The sequence below is a fragment of the Mustela putorius genome, unplaced genomic scaffold (genome assembly GCF_011764305.1).
Source record: "Mustela putorius furo isolate JIRA1106 unplaced genomic scaffold, ASM1176430v1.1 tig00001075_pilon_pilon_pilon, whole genome shotgun sequence".
NCBI lineage: Eukaryota > Metazoa > Chordata > Mammalia > Carnivora > Mustelidae > Mustela > Mustela putorius.
The window spans coordinates 4,421,363-4,443,281 of NW_025421560.1; the positions used below are offsets into that span (position 1 = coordinate 4,421,363).

Sequence of the window (21,919 nt, forward strand, 5' to 3'; positions counted from 1 at the left end):
TGATATGCATATGCCTACATTTGTCTGAGTACCTGTTTTAAACCATTTTATGTCCCCTCCAGTAATGTATGAAGCTCCATTTTTTCCATATCCTCACCAACATTGTTATTTTCCATTTAGGGGGTGGCTATCGCCCTCCCAGTAGGTGGGAAGTGGCACCTCGTTGTGGTTTTCATTTGTATTTGCCTCATGACTCCTGATGTGGAGAGACTTTTTGTGTGCGTATTGGCATGATTTACTCTTTAAGAATGGTCTTACTGTGGCACCTGGGTGGCTCCGTTGGTTAGGTGCCTGACTCTTGATTTTGGCTCAAGGTCATAATCTCAGGGTCATGAGATCAGGCCCTGCATTGGGCTCCACGCTCAGCCTGGAGTTTATTTGGGACTCTCCCTCTCCCTCAACTCGTGCTCTCTCACTCCTAAAATAAACAAAAATTTTTTAAACAATGACCTTAATGTTAAACTTAAAATTTTGTAACAATCTCAGGTTTACAGAAAAGCTGCAAGTTCAACACCAGGGATTGTCTTCTGAACCACTCAAGCATAAGCTGCCAGCCCAAGTCTCTATTACCCCTCAGCACCATGGGTCTCCGGAAGACAAGGACACTCTCTTATGCAACCACAACACGACCCTCAAAGTCAGGCCAATGTACACTGCTATATCCCTATCATCCGGTCCTCAGACTCCATTCAAGTTTCGTAAAAAGTGCCAGTAATATCCTTCATAGCAGAAGGAAAGCAACTGCCGGCCATGCGGCCTTGGACTTCTACCTCCAGAACTATGAGAAAATAAATTTCTGTTGTTCAAGCCACTGGCGATACAGCTAATACAGCTCCTCCCTGGTTGTAAGAAGAAAGCCAACTGCCTTCGCTCAGTGCAATGCCGCGGACTGACCAAACCTTCAGACTCGCACAATTACAACAGCAATGGGTCTCTATCTATTCATGAAGACAAGGGCAGAAGGCCCAGCTGGCCGGCAGGACAGTATCAGGATATCCCACGAGGGGCCTTCAGAAGTTCTTACTGTGGTTTAGGTAGTGTCCAGGAGCCATTCCCAAGCGGTAGCACAGTGCAAGGAGACGACATCTACATGGGTGGGTGTGGGGGCCACCTTGGTGCAGACGACCCCTGCCCACAGAAGCAGTATCTCTTCAAAATAGCTTCCAGGTCCCCACAGGGACATGCCACTTAAAAAAGTTACCAAAACTCGGGTAAGCCCAAAGTGTAGTGTCTACAAGAGGTGTTTGAGGTTCATTCATCACTGCTTCCAGTCCATGAGTAGTTTACTATTTGGGGGACATTTTGACCATAAGCAATGTCACCTGACAATACAGTTGACATACATTGTCTTATGTGGTTTCCAGGGTGTCACAGGTGAGCAGAAAAATGCCTTCTTTAAGATGCTCATGTCCTAATTCCCAGAATCTGTAAGTATGTAACATGACAAGGAGGAAATAAGAGCGGATGGAATTAAGGTTCCTAATCAGTGGACATTAAAATAAGAGGTTAGGGATGCCCGGGAGGCTCAGTCAGTTAAGTGTCTGCCTTCATCTCAGGTCATGATTTCTAGGTCCTGGGATCGAGCCCTGCAATCAGGCTCTCTGCTCAGTGGGGAGACTGCTTCTTTTCTGCTCGTGCTCCCTTTCACTCTCTCTCAAATAAATATGATCTTTAAGAATAAAATAAAATAAGGAGGTTACCCTGGCTTATCTGGGTGGGTCCAATGTAATCACAAGGGTTCTAACAAGAGAAAGAGGGAGGCAGGAGAGTCAGTGTCAGTGCCTGAGATTTTAAGGTGCTACATCTGAAGATGGAAGAGGGCTATCTCAAGGAAGGTAACCAGCCTCCTCTGGAGGCTGGAAAAGGCAAGAAGACAGAAACAAATGCACTTCTGAAAACACCGTAATTTTAGCCCAGTGAGACCCTTTTCAGATTTCAGACTTCTAGAACTGTAATACAATAGATATGCTGTTTGAAGCCACTAACTTAATTAGTTACAGCTGCAATGCCGGATAACAGAGCCAGGAGGTTAGCAAGGCTGGGTTCTCACGCAGCAGGGGGAGAGGGTGTACAACACTTTCACCCACACCGATATACAGCTGGACCCTCCCTCCTCCAGCTCTCTCTCCTCCTTTCTGGCTCTCTCCGACTGTATTAGTCAGCTTTGGCTGCTATAACAAAGAATCACAGACTTAGTGGTTATGCAACAGATGCTTATTTTCTTACAGTAAGAGAGGCCAAAAGTCCAGGGTCAAAGTGTTGGCAGGTTGATATCTTCTCAGGTGCTTCTCCTTGGCTTACAGATGGTTGCTTTCTTGCTGTGTCCTCAAGTAACCTTCCCTCTCTGTTGGTCTGTGTCCTAATCTCTTCTTATAAGGACACCAGTCCCATTGGATCAGGGCTCATCTGCATGACCCCATTAATTACCTCTTTCAAGGCCCAGTTTCCAAATAGGGTCACATTTTGTGACATTCTGAATTTGGTGGGGACACAATTTGCCCATAACACTCCGCCCCCTGGACCCCCGAAGTTCATGTCTCTCTTACATGACAAGTAAACTCACCCCATCCCAACAGTTCCAGAGTCTTAATCTTACTCCAGCACCATCTTTAAATCCAAAGTGTCATTTAAATCACATGTGGGTTCCAGGCCTCCTCCTGATCCTTCTTTTCTATTTGTTTGTCTTCTAGATCACTAATTTGATCTTCTGCCTCGCTTACCCTAGGTGTTAAGAGGATTTCGATTAGATTGGATCTCAGTGATAGCCTTTTTAACTTCTGCTAGATCAGCTCTCCCTTCCGCCCGTAGGGATTTTATGTTGCCACTAATGGTCTTCTCCAACCTAGCCATTGCCTGGATAATTGTTACCCTGAATTCCCTTTCTGACATATTGTTTATGTCCATATCCAGTAATTCTGTGGCAGAGGTCACAGTCTCTGAATTCTTCCTCTGTTGGGTGTTCCTCCTCCTAGTCATTTTGGTGAGACGTGGTTGAGGGGATGTGTAGCTGAAAATATCCACCATGATCCAAGAAAAAAAAAATCACGTATGGGTGAGACGTGAGCTATGACTCATCTTGAGGGAAAAACTCCAGTCCGTGGGGTTTACTCCATGAAATCAGACAAGGTATCTGTTGCCAAAACACAATGGTGGCCTATGATAGATTTTTCCATGCTGAAAGGGAGAAATCAGAAAGAACGGGGTCATGGGTCCCAAATGAGTCCTTTGAAAGACAGTGTAGTACTTCAGACCATGTCAACTCCCATTTTGACGTGACATTATTTCAAAAGAAGAGCTATTTTTACCAGGCGGGAAGTGTCTGATTGTCAGAGCAAAATGACACATCTGAATTTTCCATGTAACTTTTAATTGAGAAAAGGACAAGTGCTGTCATATTTCAGCGCCTACCATTACTCCAGAATAATGCATTTTCTATAAATGCTACTCGGCAAGCTACTCATTTGCACATTCCTGGAGAATTGATCTTTTAAAAGAAATAACAAGATTGTGTTCCAAAGAATCAGGATTTTATGTTACATCGTGTGTGCGTCTGTGTGTGTGTGTGTGTGTGTGTGTATTTATTTCCCATCTCATTTGCTTCCTGCTAGATCTTTAGTAGTAAGACCACGCAAGCCTGCTTTGCGGTCTGCGGCTCCATCCCGGTCCCTCTCATCTCCAGACGCCTGTTTTTCGTGATCAAGATTGCGATTTGCAAACAGGCTCCTAAACGCTGGAGGAAGACTGTGAGTAAACTTCGGCTCCTGGAAGATCCGTAACACTCGGCTGACTTTCCGGAACCGGGGCAAGAGCTGGCTTTGAGAGTAGCTCCCAGGAGGACCCGGAGCCCGCCGAGGACCCAGCGCGGGTGGGGCTGCCAGGCTGCTGAGGAAGGAATTACCAGAAGGCAGGGGAGGGCCCCATGTGGCAAAGGCCCACAAGGATCTTGGTGAAAGGAATGGGGACTAATCCCTTCCTGCGACCTCCACAAAGCGACAGGCCTGTCCTCCCTTCCCTTATCTCTCTCTGGCCCAGGACACTACTTCTCTTTCCCACCTTCCCAGCTTCTCTTGCAACCTTTTCAACCTCTTTAACAAAAAACAAAAAATACTGTTCAGAGCAGTTTTAAGTTTCACAGCAAAACGGAGCAGGGACTAGAGATTTCCCCCCATGCATGGCATTCTCCATGGCACGGACGCACCGTAACCACCCAGAGCCCACAGATCACACTGTCGTTCATTCCTGGAGCTGTGCATTCTGTGGGTTTGGACAAATGTATAATGACAGGTCGAGCCATCGTTATAGTGTCCTACACAATAGTTTCACTGCCCTAAAAATCCTGAGGGTCAGGCATAATTATACCTGAGCCATGCCGCCGTTCTTAAGGTTAAACGAGGTAATGTGACTGAAGGGTCTAGAAAACCGGCTGGCACGGTGTGGGGGGCCGGCAGTAAGTGGCCGTTATCAGCAGGATGGAGGCACCCAGAAGCAGACTGCCGGGGCTCTTGGGGTATGGACTGTCTGCTCTCCCCGGGACTCTGCCGGGAACTGCAAGCCTTCTGGGTATGTTACATGTAAGGGAGAGAGGGAGACTGGGTGGCCCAGTTGGGGAGCATCTGCCTTTGGTTCAGGTCATGATCCCGGGGTCCTGGGATCAAGCCCCACATGGGGCTCTCTGCTCAGTGAGGAGTCTGCTTCTCCCTCTCCCTCTGCCCCTGTCCCTCATTCGTGTTCTCTCTCAAACAAATGGATGGAATCGTAAAAACAACAATCATGTAAGGGAGAAAGCTAACCGCCTGGAGCAGAGTGAGGCCTGAAAGAAACCCCAAATCCATACCTTCGGACACGAGCGATGGGATGGCACTCACAGCTGCTGACCTACACCTCCCCCGCTCACGTTCAAGGAGAGGCAGGGGTGGTAGGTTAAGGAACAGACACACTCAGGAGTCTTTGGCTTTTGTTTCCAAAGCCTTGCCTTGTGTGGGAAAGAAGTCGTACTGTAGGGCGGCTGCAGAGCAGGAAAGGAGGAGCTGCCCCGGCACGAGACAGCGACCCTCTCCAATAGCCCGGGGTGGCTGGGGGTGGGGGGCGAGGACTGCACTACCCCCCTGAGTAGGGCATGGGCGGGGGTGGCAAGATCCCAGTGGAAAGTGGCCAGGGGCGGGGTTCCTGGAAGAGACTGTTGTGCCCCCAGGCAGGACCAGGACCAAGAGCCTCTAATCTCAAGGGCCGTACCCAGCTGACGGGTTCTCACAGTCACCTAGTCCTCGAGATGCCTCAAGGACCAAGGGAGCCCCTTTGCCACACCCTGGACCTGCCTAAGTTCTGGGGAATCACAGGGAGGCTGGGGACGGCTGGGGATGCCCGAGACAGGAGTCCCCTGTTGGCCGGAGGGATGGACGCCTCAGTGAAAGACGAGTTACGGGAAAATCAGAAAAACCCGTTGCTCCCCCACACCTGAGTCCGGGGACTGGGATTCACACCAGCCTGTCCATGCGGCCTCCCCCCGGCCGGCCAGGGTCCGGGTTAAGGAGGCTCTGCAGCAGCGCTGCCACCTATCCGCTTCACACAGCTGCTCCCTCCGCTGCCGTGACTTAGGCCTCAGCCTCCTGTGATTCTGGGGCCTCCCTGCAAGTCCCCTGGTCCGGGGCGCCGGGTCCCAGCACCTCGGGGTCTGGCTCTCTGCAGCTCACCAGTCACTCATGACCTAGCCGCCTCTTCGAAGGCTTGTTTCGTTGGAACCTTTGTGACCGATGGTGCGGCAGCTGGAGCAGCCCCAAGTTCATTACTGAACCGGGCCCCCTACAGAACGGAGCAGGACCGGGAGGCGGCCGGGAAACCCCTCCAACAGAATTCGCGTTTGCTCTACTTGGACGTGCAGGAGTTTTAACATCTGCTTGATGTTTCATGAGTAAACCTGACGTTTATACAAGACAAGAGGAAGCAGAGGCTCAGATATTTTGTTTCTGAATCCACATTTTAATGTAATGTAATTTCTTCCGAAATGTCAAATATGCGAGAGGCTTTTGAAAAATTGGTACCAAGCTTCCTCCGTATGATATTCAAAATTAAATAATTCCAGTCCCAACTAAGAGTCGGCTGCCTGCCCTGGCTCGTAGGTGCCTGGAACTTTGCCACTGTCATCTTTTGCTTTCACTAGTTGTTCGCCAGCCCAACTCTTGCTGGTAAATCTGCCTCTGCTCATTTTCAGGGTCTCACTCAGATGCTACCACCCTCTCAAACAAAATTTTCTTGAGCTGGCTTGCCCCCGTGGTCCCTGGAGCTGAGCGCCACTGCCCATTGCTGTGATGCTTCTAGGCTTTCTGTTGTCCTCACTGCCTGAGAGCTTGTACTCTGGTACTCAAGTAGTGGTGAATATGTGTTTTCTTCCTTCCTAGACTGCCAACTCTTTGAGCACAGAATATTTGTTAGGTTCATTTTTTTACTTTTTAAAGATTTTTATTTATTTATCTGGCAGAGAGAGAGCACACACGCACAAGCAGGGGGAGCGGCAGGCAGAGGGAGAAGCAGGCTCCCCACTGAGCAGGGAGTGGATGTGGGACTCCATCCCAGGACCCCGGGATCATGACCTGAGCCAAAGGCAGATGCTTCCCCATCTGAGCCACTCAGACGCCCTTTCCCTTTCTTTCAAATAGGACAACAGTTAAGATATTTGAGGTCCCCTTTCTGTCATCCTACCTTTGCATAAATCAAGCACACACTCTTTATCCAAAAGACCTAAGAATTCTCTTGTGAGACTGTTTCAAAATGATCCTCAAACCCCAAACAGCTGAAAGCTGTCAGAGACACACCTTCAGAGCACGGTAAGTGCTTGACTTTGCTGTTGAGCACAGCAGACCAAGGTCTGCCAAGGCCAGCTCTGTGGCGGGGTCCGCACAGCAGACCAAGGCAGAGCCGCCAAAGTCAGGCGTTTTGTCCTGGGGATTCTGATAGCCGAGATGCCAGTGTGAGTCCCCGGGGGTCTGCCTGTCATACACGAGAGCCACCCGGAGTGGTGTGGGCACAGCCCAGCATCCTTTGGGAAGCCTGCCCCTCCCCCTGTACAGGAGAGGAGCTCTGAACTGCTGTCAGAGCCAGCCACCCGCTCTGTGGGCCGGACGCCTCGGTCACTCAGCACTCCTGGATGCAAAGTACCACAGCCCGACCCTCACACCCCCAGGGGAGGCACCCCAGGACGCTCCCACGACTTCTGACTTCACACGATCTACACCTCTCCTGCAATTCCTGTCTTCTCATTCTTCTGAACATGGTGACGCAGGAATTAATCCTCAGCTGACCAAATGATGGCACCGACAGGCATGAAAAAGTCAATCTGGGACTGTGTCCCATATGTTTGAGAGAGCCCCCGAGAGGAATGTGGTGGACCGCAAGCGGAGGGGGTCCGCGGGCTGCAGCTCCTTCCCCGCGGGAGAGCGCCTCCTGCAGGCAGGACTCCCGGGTCAGACTTAGCAGCTTCGTGCAGACCCCGCACCTTCTCTGCAAACCAGCTACCAGACCGAATCCAAGAATCCTCCTTCAAGCCAGGTAGGAGCAGTCAGAATGCTCTGATGCTCGTTCTGGAGACAAAGAGTTTGGAAAAAGAGGGTTTTATTTTTTGTTTTTGTTTTTCCAGATAGGAAGGGTGGCTGAGAAGCCAGGAGATTTACTTCTAATCCCATTTCAATTTTGGTTACTTGTCTGACTGCGAGTAAGTTTCTGTCCCTGCATTTCAGGGTTCCCCTTTGTAACAGTCTGTCATTGTCCCCAAAAGAGCAGAGTCAAGTACGATGCCTCAAGCAGGAACAAAACCAACAAGATAACTTAGCAAATACATGAAATCTGAGAAACCATCACTTGACTTTTTAAAAGATTTTACTTATTTATTTGACAGAGAGAGACAGACAAAGAGCGCACAAGCAGGCAGAGCAGGAAGCAGAGGGAGAGGGAGAAGCAGGCTCTCCACCAAGCAGAGAGCCCGATGCGGGGCTCGACCCCAGGACCCTGGGATCATGACCCAAGGTGAAGGCAACCACCCAATCGAATGAGCCACCAAGGCGCTCCGTCACTCAACTTTCTGAGAAAAGGTAACAACCTAATGGCGTGATCATGATGAAAAAACAAACAAAGAAAATTAGTCACAGAGTTTTCATTCTAGTTTAGGAGAATTTATGACCAAATGACTGCTCAGACACCTGCCTTCAAAAGAGAAAGGAAGCCTGACCTCAGAGGCCGTCACCCACGAGCACTGTTGATCATGTGTTACAGACGTTAATGGATCTCTCCAAGCTGTTTATTCATATTTTGCAGACTGACTTATGAGCTATGTATGGAGGAGAATGTTTTAACAGCAGTGAAAAAAAAAAAGATACATTAAATAAGTCTGAAAGTGATCTGGGTATTTTCCAAGAAAAAAGATACAGAGTCTGATGTGAGTTTTTCTTTAACGCATTGGCAGCCTGTTGATGACCTCTGCAAAGTAGTTGTCCAGGGTGACTGTCCCTGAGCGGTACAGGTGAGGGTGGCGAGTGGCTGGGCTGTAGCTAGAGGCAAGTGGAGAGAAGTTCTACCTTTCCCAATAGCCAAGGAAGCCATGGACCGTAGGATCTGTTCACTGACCCAACCGAGGCGCATTACGACCCCCCCCTAAATGCAGCACCGGCACCGGAAGGCTGTCTCTGAGCAAGACAGTCTGCCTGGGAGGCTCGCCCTGGCTATTTCTCCTTTGAGCCAGAAGTCAACGCATTATTGGGAAGAGGTACCCAAGAAGGGAAAAGTCTAATGAATATAATAAGGCTTTAAGAAGCAGGAAAAACATACACACAGTCTAGCTCACCCACAAAGTTTCCATAAGATGCAAAGATGAGTTCTCAAATCTGAGATGTAGCAAAAACATCTTCTATCCCTACACGGGGAAGACCCGTCCTATGGAAATTCTCCAGCTAGGTCCCTGCAGAAGGAGTAAGGCTGCTTAGTAATTCTTTGACTCTGAAGCCAGCAGCTGATATAGGAACATAACACAGAAAAAAGTAGAGAGCAAATAAATGTGCGGTATTTTAGAAAATCTACAGTAACATTTGTTAATGAACCAAAGAGTGCTCGAAATGGAAAGGATTTCACAGACTAGGGATCCAGTGGTTTTAAAGCATGAAGGTCTCTTCTAAAATTAAAAAAAAAATGTAGCCTCCCTATGGCAGTACTTTCAGTATCTATTGACTCAGAAGATTTAGAGTGACACAAAGAGTTCAGGAATACACTCAAATTCATGTCATCTTCCTGATCCCAAGGATGTCAAGCACACTTGCAGATTAGCAGTAGACGAGCATCTGACATTGCACATTCAGTCTCCACGGGGCTCCTGGGCTGGACCTGGACTCAGAGACCTCTCGCAGTCGCTCTGGGGACCCCCTGCCAAGCCTTTAGCGGGGCAGCTAGCAGTGGAGAAACTGGCAGCGCCAGACAGCCAGGCGACTCGTGGGTCATAGCCGGGGGCCCTCTCTCTGGGGGACCCTGCGAGAGGGTCTTTCGCTTTACTGTGTAGGAGAGCCCAGATGAGGGAGGGGAGAAACTGGTGCTGTGTGCAGCGAGATGATGTCCTGACGTCCTGTTCTGTGCGTCCTCTCCCTGTGCTCCCTTGTCTCCCACCGTCCCCGGCCAGCTAGGGGAAGGCACGTTGCCTCAGGGGGGACTGGGATTATCAAAGCAGGAATACAGAAAGACGAGGAGGCATTTTGCTTTTTTCTTTCAAAGCAGGTTCCGAAAGCCCTCTTGGGGGACATGTTTTGGATGCCAGAGATTTTGATTTATGTGAGGAAGGCTTACGGAAAGAGAGGGCCCCGAGGACAACTAGAAAGAAGAGAGAGAATGGCCAGGATTCACCTGTTCCTAGGACACCTGCACTGGGAGACGTGCGGCGAGCAGTGCAGAGTAACTCTGGAGCCCAGCGGACACCTGTGGGAGGCGAGCAGCTCACGCTGGGACACAGGCCTGCCTTCCCTTTGTCTTCATCACACAGGGAGCCCACGCCTGCTGCAAGCTTGTGCTCACTCAGGGTCACGTCCCCCATGCTGAGGCCGTGTTCTCGACAGGCCTCCTGCCAGCAGACCTGCATATCCCTGTGGGTCCCCCGCAGGATGCCCACCTGTGCCCCGAGACACTGGTGAGCCTTATCCAAGCTATGCCCTAGGGTACGCTCATGTCAAAGACCTGGGGGGTCTCACGTGCTCCATCCAGCAGGCGGGGCCACAGACAGGTGGTGGTGGTGCATGGATGCCCCAGCATCTCATTTCTGTACTTGGGAGGGGCACCCCTGACCTGGAATCTGGAACCCTATGGCCCCATAAGGGTATCTGAGGCCATTTTCCACCCAAGAGGCAGCAGAATGCAACTGATGTGCAGAAGCCCCGAGTTTCTGTCCTCGGCCGCTTACACTTAAGGCTTAGTTTCTCAGTCAAGAATGGGGATAAGCATGCGGGCCTCCCAGCACTTCTGGAAAGATCAAGTGGACAGGTCACAGGAATGCTTTTGGTAAAGCACAAGACGCTAATCAAATGTTTGCGAGGGCTCTTTCGAGAGTCTAGGCAGTGTCTGTGAGATACACGAAATACAATTTCAGCAGATGTAGCTGGGGTAGTGGTTCCAGGGGGCATTCACTGTGCTTAATATTAAAAAAAAAATTAAAAAACTTGAAACACTGTCTAAAAATTCTTCCGACCACTTATTTCAGTCAAAAACCAAGGGGTGAGGATGCTTTATGTTAAAGACCCCTAATATAAAGAATTGTTTATGTTAAAGAATTAGAATGGATGAAAGAAACCTGAGACACAGGCAGATGTTTGGAGACAGGAGAATCTAATATGCACAGGGACGCTGTGTTTAACCAGAGTGTCCCCTCACTGCCAGGCCATCACGTGCTTTAAAACCACGCGATGATGGAGGAAGGCAGAGGAGTGCATCAGCACACAGCTCGGGCTGCACGTGGCATCAGGTGGAGCAGTGGGAATAGGGACGGGCAGCTGGTCTCGCTTCCTGGGTGGGAAGCATTCACGGTCGGCATGGACGTGAGCAAACCTCTGGAAAGGAGCTTGGGCAAAGAAACAGCAGAGGCCACCATTCCCCTCAACCAAAAAGGACCTAGGATCCAGCTCCTGCCTGCCTGCCTTGTTGGGTTCATGTTTGGAAGCTCCCACGTCTCCCAACCACCCTTTAGGCAGGACACGGGCAAGAGGGAGCCAGTGCAGGATCTGGAGCCAAGAAGCTGAATTTGGAATGCTGGATCTTCTCCTTACTCGCTGTGCGACCCTGGGGGCCAAGTACTCAGCCCCTTCTTTCCTTTGGCTGTAAACCAGGAAGAGTCAGTATGAGCTTCCTATGGCTGCTGCAATGGAGGACAACAAATTTATGGCTTCAAAAACCCAAGTCTGTGATGTGAGAGCTCTGGTGTCAGAAAGCACACTGTCCGCAGGGCTGCTGGAGGCTCCAGGGTCTCCCCGCACACCCTGCTCACAGCCCCTCCTCCACCTTCCAAGCCAGCAGCCCAGCATCATCGTCCTGTCCCTCGGACACCGCCGTCCTCCTTTTATAAGGAAACGTGTGATTACATCGGATCCACCAAATAACCCTGGATACTTTCTCCATCTCAAGCGTCTTAACCACATCCACAAAATCCCTTTTGCTCTGTAAGGTAACACAGTCACAGGTTCCACTGTGGCCATCTTTGCTGTTGGGGGCACTGTGTTTCCTTCAACCATAGTTGCCAAGGCATAAATACGTATGAACATATTTATTTTTTAAGTTGGCTCCATACTGGGTATGGGTACCAACGCGGGACTTGAACTCATGACCCTGAGATCAAAAAGACCCAAGCTGCGATCAGGAGTTGGCTGCCGCGGAAGTGATGGAGCCACCCAGGTACCCCCTTGAGGAAATACACACTTAATACCATATAAGACAATTAGAGCCTGGCTTGTAGCGGTCCTCAATAAATGTTAGCTGCTATTATCATTATTTGCTTAAACAAAAACTCACAGCCTCCAAAGTCTTCACTGTTCCTTAGCTGTGATGCAACCCTTCCCTCTGGCCAAGTCCCAAGACCTCCTTCTGGAAGCCTTTCCTGACAAAGACTGCGTGTGCTGTCCCGCTGTGCTCAGGTTCTTAATTCTGGGCTGTGTCTTAAGCCTCTGACTGGCATGTACATTCCTCAAGACCCAGGACCTCCCTTTACTCATCTCTGGGCTCCAGCCCGCTGGCCTAGTAGCGCTCACAAGTCTCCTCAGTGACTAATGATCTTCCCTGAGCCTCAGCAAAGGGCGAGGCCGGTTCATGTGCCTGCAGGTGCCGTACCCCTGAAGCTGCTGTGGCCTGCCCCACGGGAGCTGCGGGACGGTAGCAGGGGTCATCATGTATTTTGGGGTCATCATGCTGCACACAGATGCAGTTAGATCTTCAGGGTGAAGAGCTGGTTTCCGGGTGAGTGAAGCTGTCCTGTGAAAAGGACGGGTGGACAGAGCCCTGTGTCCAGCTGGGAAAGGAGCTCTTCCTTTTCCAGGGGTTTTGGCCTTCTGGTGTCTGTGGGGAGTCACGGTCTCACCCATCCGAGGGTTGGGGGGGGGAGAGGCTGGCATAGGAACTGGTCTGGGACCGCTGGGGGGAGTTTGGGGGTTTTCAGTCACACGGAAGGACGACCTGTGGAAATCACCTGCTTCAGTGGTTTACAAAACTCGAAAAACACAGATTCCCTGGCCCCAGCTCCAAACCACTGAGTCAGATGCCCAGGGGTGAGGTGGGATTTTGGAAAATGACTCAAACTCATTTTGCTACGCAGCCAGGTTTGGGAGCCACGGACGATTCTGCCTGGAATTTTCCAGACAGACTATGCTCCCACGAAATGATTCCTAAAACAGGTGTGTGAAAATGGAAGGCACGGCCGACGGGGCCCGTCATGATGCAAGTTCACGGTTCACCCTCCAGGCCACACAGCAGGATTCCACGAAGCATTGTCTCCCAGTCCACCCGTGTCCACAGCGGAGCGGCCGAAGGGTGACAGCTCCCTCCTCTGGTTAGCCCCCAGGTCTTTGATCGGGCTTCTCAGGGGCACCCTCTGGAGGGATCTGGGTGGCTCAAATGCCCTTGGATTAGGGCTCCCTCCCTATGGCCTCCTCTCGCCCCTTCCATCCGGCGGCTGGATGGGTGGGACATCCACGACACAGGGAGATCCTGGTGCTGGGTGTTATTTTGCCACAAGTTTCTCCCTCCACCTTGAGTCAGACCAAATGTCCCTTTTAGCTTCCCTGGATGCCGGGGCGTGGTGGAGGCTATCGTAGAAAGCAGCTGCAGAAGCCGCCCGTGGGCCCAGCCCAGTGTCATCTCGTTCCACTTTTGCTGCCTCTGCACCTAGGAGACAAGTCCCTTTCCTTTCTCCTTCTTGGATCCCAACACGGAGTCCTTCCAGGAGCACCTTGTTTAAAATCTGCAGTAGTCTTTCCCTGGAATTCTGTTGTCTTCCTTCCTCATTTTGTTTTTCTCCCAAGCACTCGTCACATTTTGAGATGCTCATTATGAAGTTATTATTGAACTCACTTTTGATCCTCAGGCTTGTTCTTCCCGGCCTCTCCCTCTACTCGAATGTCAATTCTGTGAGGGCAGGACTTTGTCTCCCCTCGTCCGTTCGCACGCGGAGTCCCGCGGTTGGGGAGCAGAGAAGCCAGCACAAGGGAGGGAGTGAGGAGAAAGACAAGAGACCCCACCACGGGCCACATTTCACAGCTCAGGGAGGAGGCAGAGCAGGAAGAACCGGGGAGGGAAGTCAAGAGTGGCCTGGGGCCCTGGGCCACTGTGTGGGCAGCTTAGGTGAGTTGCCATGGTTACTGGGCAGCAAGGCCAGGGCCCAGCCCTCCCGCTTCAGGCCACCAGAGCTTGGGGGTAGGTGGAAGGTGACCAGGTCTGGGGGAACCCCCCCCCAAACTCATCCTCGGACAGACAGGCTGTCCCTGAAGGCTAATCAACAGTAATCCCTGACAGCCACATGCAGGGAGAGATGGTGTGGCCGAGTCAGATCAAATTCGAAAGTGTCAGGGGACAAAGGAATCATAAACAAGAGACAGAGCTGCAACTGCCTGAGCACAGAAAGAATGAGTCATCCCGGGGAGCGCGTCGGCAGCTTGCTGCGGCCTCCCAGACACCGGCGGCGCGAGCGGAGCTCTGGCACTGCTGGGCAGTTGTGTCCCTTCGAAGGGACCAAGGAAAGGTCCTGCCAGACCTGTCGAAGGGGGTTCAGAAAATACCACCCCCAAATATGCCACTTTGGCATAAGGACTATTTTGAGCCGAATGCAAGTAAGAAACAGCAGACGCAGGAGGACCTCCCTGGCCTCGCCCTTCCTGACAAGAGGCACGTTTCTGTTTGTGGAGGAGTTTATCCCTTCCACCTCCTAGACCAGGAGGGAGAACACCACCGCCATCACTGGGGAGAGAAAGCAGGCGTCAAGATGAGGTCTGCACAAACAAACCTTGCTAAAATAACTCTGATCTTCTGTAAGTTGCCCCCCTGTATTTACCTTCTCACAACTTGCCGCTCCTAAAAGCCCGTATCCCTTTTTGTCTTGTCTCTTTACCACAACTTAATTTCCCTTTTTGAAAGATCATATATAAGCTCTCAAGGTTAACTGCTTCTTCAGGATTTCTCTTCTTGCCCGTGAAGCTCCCGTGTGTATGTATAATAAACTTTTCCTCCTATTAATTTGGCTCTTTTTCTCCTGTTAATCTCTCCTGTTGTCACGTTAATTCACAGGCTCCAGTCACTAAACCTAAGAGGGTAGAGGAAAAGCTTTTTTCCTTTTCTACAGTACCCTCCGGGGGCATGCACAGCAGGTACTCCAGGGCAATAGGAGAGGGCAGATCAGGCTAGAAAAACCCGTCAGGGGAGGATACCAGTCCTTGGGTGTGCCTGGACCCTCATACAGATAAGGAGAGATGGGAAGGTAGAGGCCACTGTGACAGCGGGTCTTACAGACAAAACGGAAGTCATCAGGCAGCAAAGATTCAGTCTGTGTGTGTATGTATGGGAGGGGGTCCTAGGCTGCCAGAACTTCCCAATAACAGTGGGTATTGGGGTGAGGGGAGAAAACGGTTTTTTGAAAGTGTATTAGTGATTCGATTCCGGGTTCTGTTGTTGCCTGGAAGGCAGACCTTGCTATATGGGGACTGTGCCAGGGGGTATCAGCAAATGCTGGCTCCCCTGCCCATGTGCTGCCAGATCTGCCCCCCTGCCCCCAACAACCCAGACTTCCAGCATGAGGCACCACCCACCGTCTGCCACCCCTGCCTCTGCCTCTCCAACAGTGTTCAGAAGCGAGCCCCGGAGCCGGCCGGCCCCCACTGACGTCACCTGCTCCCAGCGGATCGCCTCCAGCAACTTTCGTACATCGCTCTGCTTTCTAACCCCCTTTCAGCGTTCCCTCACTCTTTCCTTTCTGCTTCAAATTCCATTTCTCCTATTTGGACTTTCATACTCGCACCGTGTTTTTGGTGAGGATCTCTCAGTTTTACGTATTTATAGGCTAGAACACCAGAAGGAAATACAGTAGAATTCGGGTGGTGCATCTATGAGGGGAGGTACATTTTTCATATTAACACCTTTTGTTGTAGTTGAAAAGATGTTCCAAATAAGAAGTTCCCTTTTTTCCTATTGCTATCTCCCTGGCCCTCTTCCTTTGGTGGTGACCCTGAGCATGGGGTGGCTGAGAAGCTCCTAGAGCTGCAACCTAGACCTGAATGCCAGGAGGAAACAGGCGCTAACGAGAAAGCAGGCATAGGTGGTGCAAGTGAGTGGACACGGGGCCACTGCTTAGTGCAGTGCACGCGACTGTCAGCGGGGCCCCCAGGGAAGCTTCCAGGGTGCCGTCTCTCTCTTTTTGCTCAGCCTCACACTGCACATCCCACGGGAGAGCCCCAACCTGGCGACCCAGGGTGAAATGGTTGGAGAAAGCGGAGCAAGAAGGGAATTTGTGCCTCTGTGAGTGGAGCCATGTGCAGTCCCTGGGAGCGGTCCCCCCACATCACCGTTTCTCCCCTTGCGTAGCTCAGGTGCTCCTCCTTTGCATTTGCGTATGCTTTTCCTTGGTTCATTAAAAAAGTCACCACGACCCACCAAGCACCCTGCCAGAACACTCTGGGACAGTTGTTTTCTGCTAAAGAGAAGCTTTGTACGTAAGGGGTGAGGATTAAATCCAAGTAGCTTGTGGACCTGAAGCTTGTCTGTCGTCCCTCCGCCCCATGGCCCACTAACCCGGGTTCCCTCCCCATCTGGCCCTCTGAGGTTGGGCCACGGGTGACCTGCTTGCAGATACCCGGCAACCTCAGGGCTTCAGGGGCCGATGGCTTCTCCACAGCCTCATATACGTCCTCACTCCTCCTAGGACACTGGAGCCCAGTCCACGAGCAACCTTTCCTCAACCCATCTGCCCAGAACTGCCATTCTGGCTGCTGGGTTCCACTAGGAAGACTCATTGCATGTCACCTACCATTTGACCTAACAAAAGCTCCTCAACAATTAAAGCAACCTGGAGCCCTCCAGCTAGCTAACTGAAACGACCCTCCCTTCAGTAGCCATTGTTTTCCTCGTGGTGATTTTTTTTCTTTCAACAGTAATTCTTGCCTCTATTTCCTTCTCTAAACAGAAATTTCATTTGCAATTTTTCACTTCTGCTAATTTATTTAAGATATTTGGTTTATTCTTCATATGGTTGGAAAGAACTAGTTAAAATCTTACAGTTGTATTACGCTGTTATGTATTTGGCCCCCCTGGTTTTCTTTGCTGACACTCACTTAGCGTCTCCGATTTTCAGTTAAAATACCCTTGCTGGCTACTATGGAAAGGATATTTTTGTAGTATTTTTGGTGTACTAAAGAATTTCTAGTTTGAAAACACTGAACGAAGACTCTCTCTACCTGTATAATAAGTCTCCATGCCAGACCACGTCTACCATATCTATTTACCAATAAAAAGGGGAAATCTGTGAGACTACAGAACAGTATATGTTCATAAAGGTAAGATCTTAAAGACATTGTCTCAAAATGCCACGAAGAAAAAGGGCAATCCACGGACACGCATTGCATGATTAGGCATTCTCCCCCTTTCGAGTAGAACAAAAATGAGTCAAGGTAAGAACAATGTGATGGTGAGATGTGGCTATAAATAAGTGAGAATGAATTGTCTTGCAGACTTCTGTCTTTTCTTAGCTATTTGGCTGTCTTTCTCAGTAAGCAGCAGTTGTGGGGGGGGGGGAGAAGGGAGGGCGTTTTCCCCAGCCCCTCCTACAGCCCAAGCCAGACCTCCTGAGACAGCTACAGGGCACATGCTTCCCCAGGGACCAAGGGGACAACAGTGTCCGAGTTCCTACCTGATGTTCCACCATTTCACAAAATGTGCTGAGATAAGGGGGACTCTGGATACTGTCACTAGCTTTACCTTTAAAGACTGTAAAATGAATATGGGTTTTCCTGGTTTCTCCACTGTCTACTTGCCCAAGAAATGTCAAAGGCAATTGCCTAGCCAATCAGGGGACTCCTGGGAATGACCCTTTTGTTGTGCTATGTGTCGGCTGGCCAGACATCTTCCACAGGTTCCCTTTGGGCAATTTTATTTTAAGGAGGCTGAGGATTGGTGGTAGAGGAGCAAACAGGAAGGCCATTGTCCTAAATAGTCATTTCAGCTTAATAACCCCACGGTGAAGCTACTCATTAACCAGCCAAGCACCATAATAAACCCTGTATTTACGTGAATACCTACTATTTATTAAGTGTCATATCCATCTTTTGTCCACACTGATAACTGAGCCAAGTCCACACTTGAAAATTAATTCATAGTTTATGTCTTGTTTCTTGGAACTGAAAAAGGCTTTCTGTTCAACATCTCAGTTGTTCCCACAGTAGCTTCTTGCAGGGAACAGGGCCAGATCAGATGGCGGTGTGCCTCCCTTCCCCCGCAGCAGCACACAAAAATCAGGAAAAGGATTTCCCCAAAGAATCAAGAAGCCAGCCACAGAGCCCGGGTCTCGCTGCTGGTATGAGGCATTTACCACTGAATTTGTCTGTCCCACAGTGGGAAAGAAGCCTCATAGTGAGGATTCAGGAGCAGATGACAAGACTGACACGTTTTAATGGGCAGCACCACGCAGCCCAGGAGGCCTTCTGCTCTCACTGAAAAGGCAGGCCCCATGACAGCCTTTTACGGCCCTGGGAGGTAACAGAAACAGAAAGAGACGAAGACCGGCCCTGCTGGGGAGGGGAGCCCGGGCGTTCAGGATGCACTTTATCACTTGATCAAACTTTAACATTTTTCGGTTTCCTGACACCCTAGCCCCAAATACACGAAAATAAGCAAATCCCCCCAAATTAAGAAGTCTTCTCCAGCCACACCTCTGGCCCCCTCACCCTCCCGCAATTATTTCTAAGGCAACTGATTCAGCCAAAGCTCCCCCAATGCCGCTGGTTGCGCGCGGCGAGCGCAGCGGGTTTCAGCACCAGCCTCGGGGACAGACGCCATCAGGCCGCGGGGACCGAGCCCTCGCCCCGGCGTCTACTGTCGCCGCCGAACCGCTCCGAGGAAGGAGTCCCGGGGAACTGCGAGATCCCGAGGGCTTCTTCAAGCACGGGCCGGAAACATATTCACAAATAAAACGACAACTAGCCACTCCAGCCCTTCCACTGTGGGGTCCTCTTTCACCGGGGACGTCCCCGCCCGGGGAACGGCGAGTGTTCGGGACCTACATATGGAAAGGGGCCCCCGGAGCCTCCCCCAGCTCAAGCCCCAGAGATCGGGAGACGCCGGCCACCCCGAGCCTCCCCCGCGCCCAGCGTTCGGAGCAGTCGTCCAAGCCCGCGCTCGCGGTCGCTGAGGGCCCTGCCGCGGGTCGTGGGTTCGAGGGGCGCGCTCACCTGCCGGCGCCCACCGCCGACGCCCACCTGTGCGGCCGCGGGAAGGCCGGCTGGGGCGGACGGCCGGGGAACCCCAGGTACGGGTGTCGCGCGCCCCACTGACGGCGGCGGGACGACGCGCGCACCAAACCGTGTCTCCAGTTGCAGGGACTTTCCCGCCCGAGTTGCCCTTTGGCTTCTGGCTCGCCCGGGACTCGCGAGCCAGGGCCGGGCCGTCCGTTCCCCCACGGCACACCGGGCCCGGCCCGCCGGCCGGACGCCCACTTACCCGGAGCGGGGCGCGCGGGCCGAGGGCGCCGCTCACGCGCGGGCTTTGTCTCCGGCGCGGCGCTCGCGGGGGGCAGCCAGACCGCGCCGCATCGCTCCTCGGCCAGGGGGCGGCTCCGACTCCGCGCCCCGGCTCCCGCGCGCCTCGGCGCTTACGGGCTCGCGGTGGGAAGGCGCGCCCCGCCCCGCCCGCTACCCCCGGGGTCTCCGAGCCGCGTCAGCAGCCCCGCCCGGGCCGGGGAGAGACGACGTGAGGCTGGGGGCGGGGGTGCGGAGTGCGGGGCGCGGGGGGAGGGGCGTGGGGGGCGAGCCCGTGGCCCGCGCGCCACCGAAGTCACCCAGACCCAAAGTACTTCGTCTGCTCCCCGCCCCCGGTGCAGGGCTCCTGGAGCGCGAGCGGGCCCGGCGGAGTGCGGGGCGCGGGACCCCGGACCCCCGCGGCCCTCCTTCCACGTTGGTCGTGCCCACTCCGCGGCAGGGTCTCGCCGGGCGCCCGGGAGGGGCCGGGAAATCCCGCCCGCCGCCGCCGACGTCACTGGTGCGTCACCGGGGCTCCCGCGCCAGGGCTCCGCGCACGCCCCGCGCCCCCCGCCTGCGCCCCTCACCCCGCCCCGCTCGCCCCCCGGCCGGCCGCGCGCCCCCGCGGGCCCCGGCGCTCCGGTCAGGACGCGCGCACCGCCCAGGGGCTGGGGGCGGGGCGGTGGCCGTGGCGGGGGGCGGTGGGGTCGCGGGGCCGCGGTCCTCGCGGGATTCCCGCCCCTGAGCCTCCCGCGGCCTCCCCCGGGCCTGGGGGTTAGTTCCCGGGCCAGCGAGGCGGGGTGAGCCCGTTTCCAGCCGCCCCAAGAAATGCACCATCCGCTCCGGCCCCCGAGAAGGAGGCGAGTGGAGAGACGCTCCCGACCCGTGAGGATTCACGAGGCGCCGTCGCGCTCTCCGGCCGAAGGGCCGCGCTGACGTCGCCGCGCGGCGGGCGAGGAAGGGGCCGCGGAGCAGGCCCACCGCCGGGGCGCGGCCAGCAGGGCGGGCGCGGGTTCCCTGTGCGCCGGAGAGCGGGAGCCCGTTGCGCGGGGAGTCCGCGGCCGCTCCGCACCGGCGTTCCGCGGCGGGGGCAGTTCGGACCGCGTAACCACAGCCCCTGCCTCCGGGGGGAGCAGCGTGGCCGCCGTCCGTGGCCGCCTGCGGGTGAGACGACACAGAGTCGCGGCAGCAGGGAAGCAGCGACGACATTTCAGGCGCTGTGAGGGGGGTGGGTAGGAAAAGGAGGCCGAGGCGAGGTCCGTTCCTGCAACCATGTGAAATCATGGCCGACAGTTAGGACCTGTCGCCAGGAGATCTCCGTGCGCCGGCCTGGTCCACCGTCGGGCAGCCGCGCCTGGATGCACACGGCGCGGGGATCATTTGTTTCTTAGATCTCGGATCCCCACGGACTTGACATTTGCCCCAGACAAATGTGCAGCTTTGCTGACTCGAGCGTCTGACGATGCAAATGTGGAGTTCAGAAGTGCCCACCTGGGGCCAGCAAACATCTCAACATAGATTTTCTTCACAGCTTGCAAGTGCCCATTTAAGACGCAGAATTTAACTATGGTAAAAGGACGAAGGCAGTAAATATACCCACAGCACTGACCTTTTTTAAAAACTAAGAAAGGTATATGGGTACTGCACTAAAAATTCAACAAATCCCAAACTGGATTCATTATTTCTACCCCCAGATATTTCTCCTGTATTTCTTTTTCGTTCTTTTTAAAGATTATGTATTTATTCGAGAGAGCAGAGCTTGAAAAAAGGGGGGGGGGGACAGAAGGAGGGAGCAAAGCCGACTCCCTGGGGGAACAGGGAGCCCCAGGCAGCTGGATCTCAGGACCCCAGGATCATGACCTGAGCCAAAGTCAGACACTTAACCAACCGAGCTACCCAGGCACCCCGTTTTCTCCTGTATTTCTCGCCCCTCCCCACTTGGTTGGCTAAGGCAAAATCCTGGTTTTCCATCATCCCAAGTCCTATCTCAGGCAAGCCCAAGTAATCAATTGTAAGGGAAATCAGTACCTACACTTCCAGATACCCTACTTCCTTATTTTATCTTTCTAGTTTATTACACTATCCCTTAAGGCTGACATATCCACTTCAAAAACAAAGAAGAGAGTCGGGGTGGGTTCCCGAGTGGATCTCATCAGCACACAGCAGTATCAGCACTACCTGGGAACTTACTAGAAATGCAAATTATCAGATTTGACCCCAGCCCTACTGGATTACAAACTCTGGGGACTGAACCCAGTAATCTGTGTTTTAAGTCCCAGAGGATTCTGATTCTGTCCATCCCTGTTTATCACCCAAGACTGTTAGGACCAGGGACACCCATCTTCCTTCCTTTGTCCCTGGTAATAGTCCTTGTTCTCAGCTCTTTGTCCAGTGTCAATATGGCCACTACAGATTTCTTAGACTGGTGTTTGCATGGCGTATCCTTTCCCATCCTTTGACTTTAACCTGTGTCTTTATTCTTGAAGTGGGGTTCTCTACTCTTGAAGACAGCACAGAGTTGGATCTTGTTTTTTAATTCAACCTTTACTTGGTAGTGTTGAGGTCATCTCCTTCTTACATAGTTATCATACGGTTGGGTTTAAATCTACAATCTTGCTCTTTGTTTTCTGCTTGTCCTCTTACTTGTCATTTCTTTTTTCCTGTCTCCTTTTGAATTAACAGAGTATACTTTAGTATACTAAATA

The 21,919-nt window shown here is 52.5% G+C and overlaps 1 protein-coding gene across 2 annotated transcripts in view; it reads right to left on the reverse strand.

Annotated features, from left to right (window-relative positions):
• Positions 1–19,689, reverse strand: part of GNG4 (G protein subunit gamma 4) — a 63,600-nt gene extending 43,911 nt beyond the window's left edge. Inside the window, exon 1 of one of the 2 annotated variants that reach the window (XM_013048576.2) lies at positions 19,198–19,689. The gene's annotated coding sequence lies outside the window, so the exon portion shown is untranslated. The remainder of the gene's footprint in view (positions 1–19,197) is intronic. The other variant, XM_013048575.2, reaches the window with a different exon arrangement.
• Positions 19,690–21,919: the final 2,230 nt, after the last annotated feature.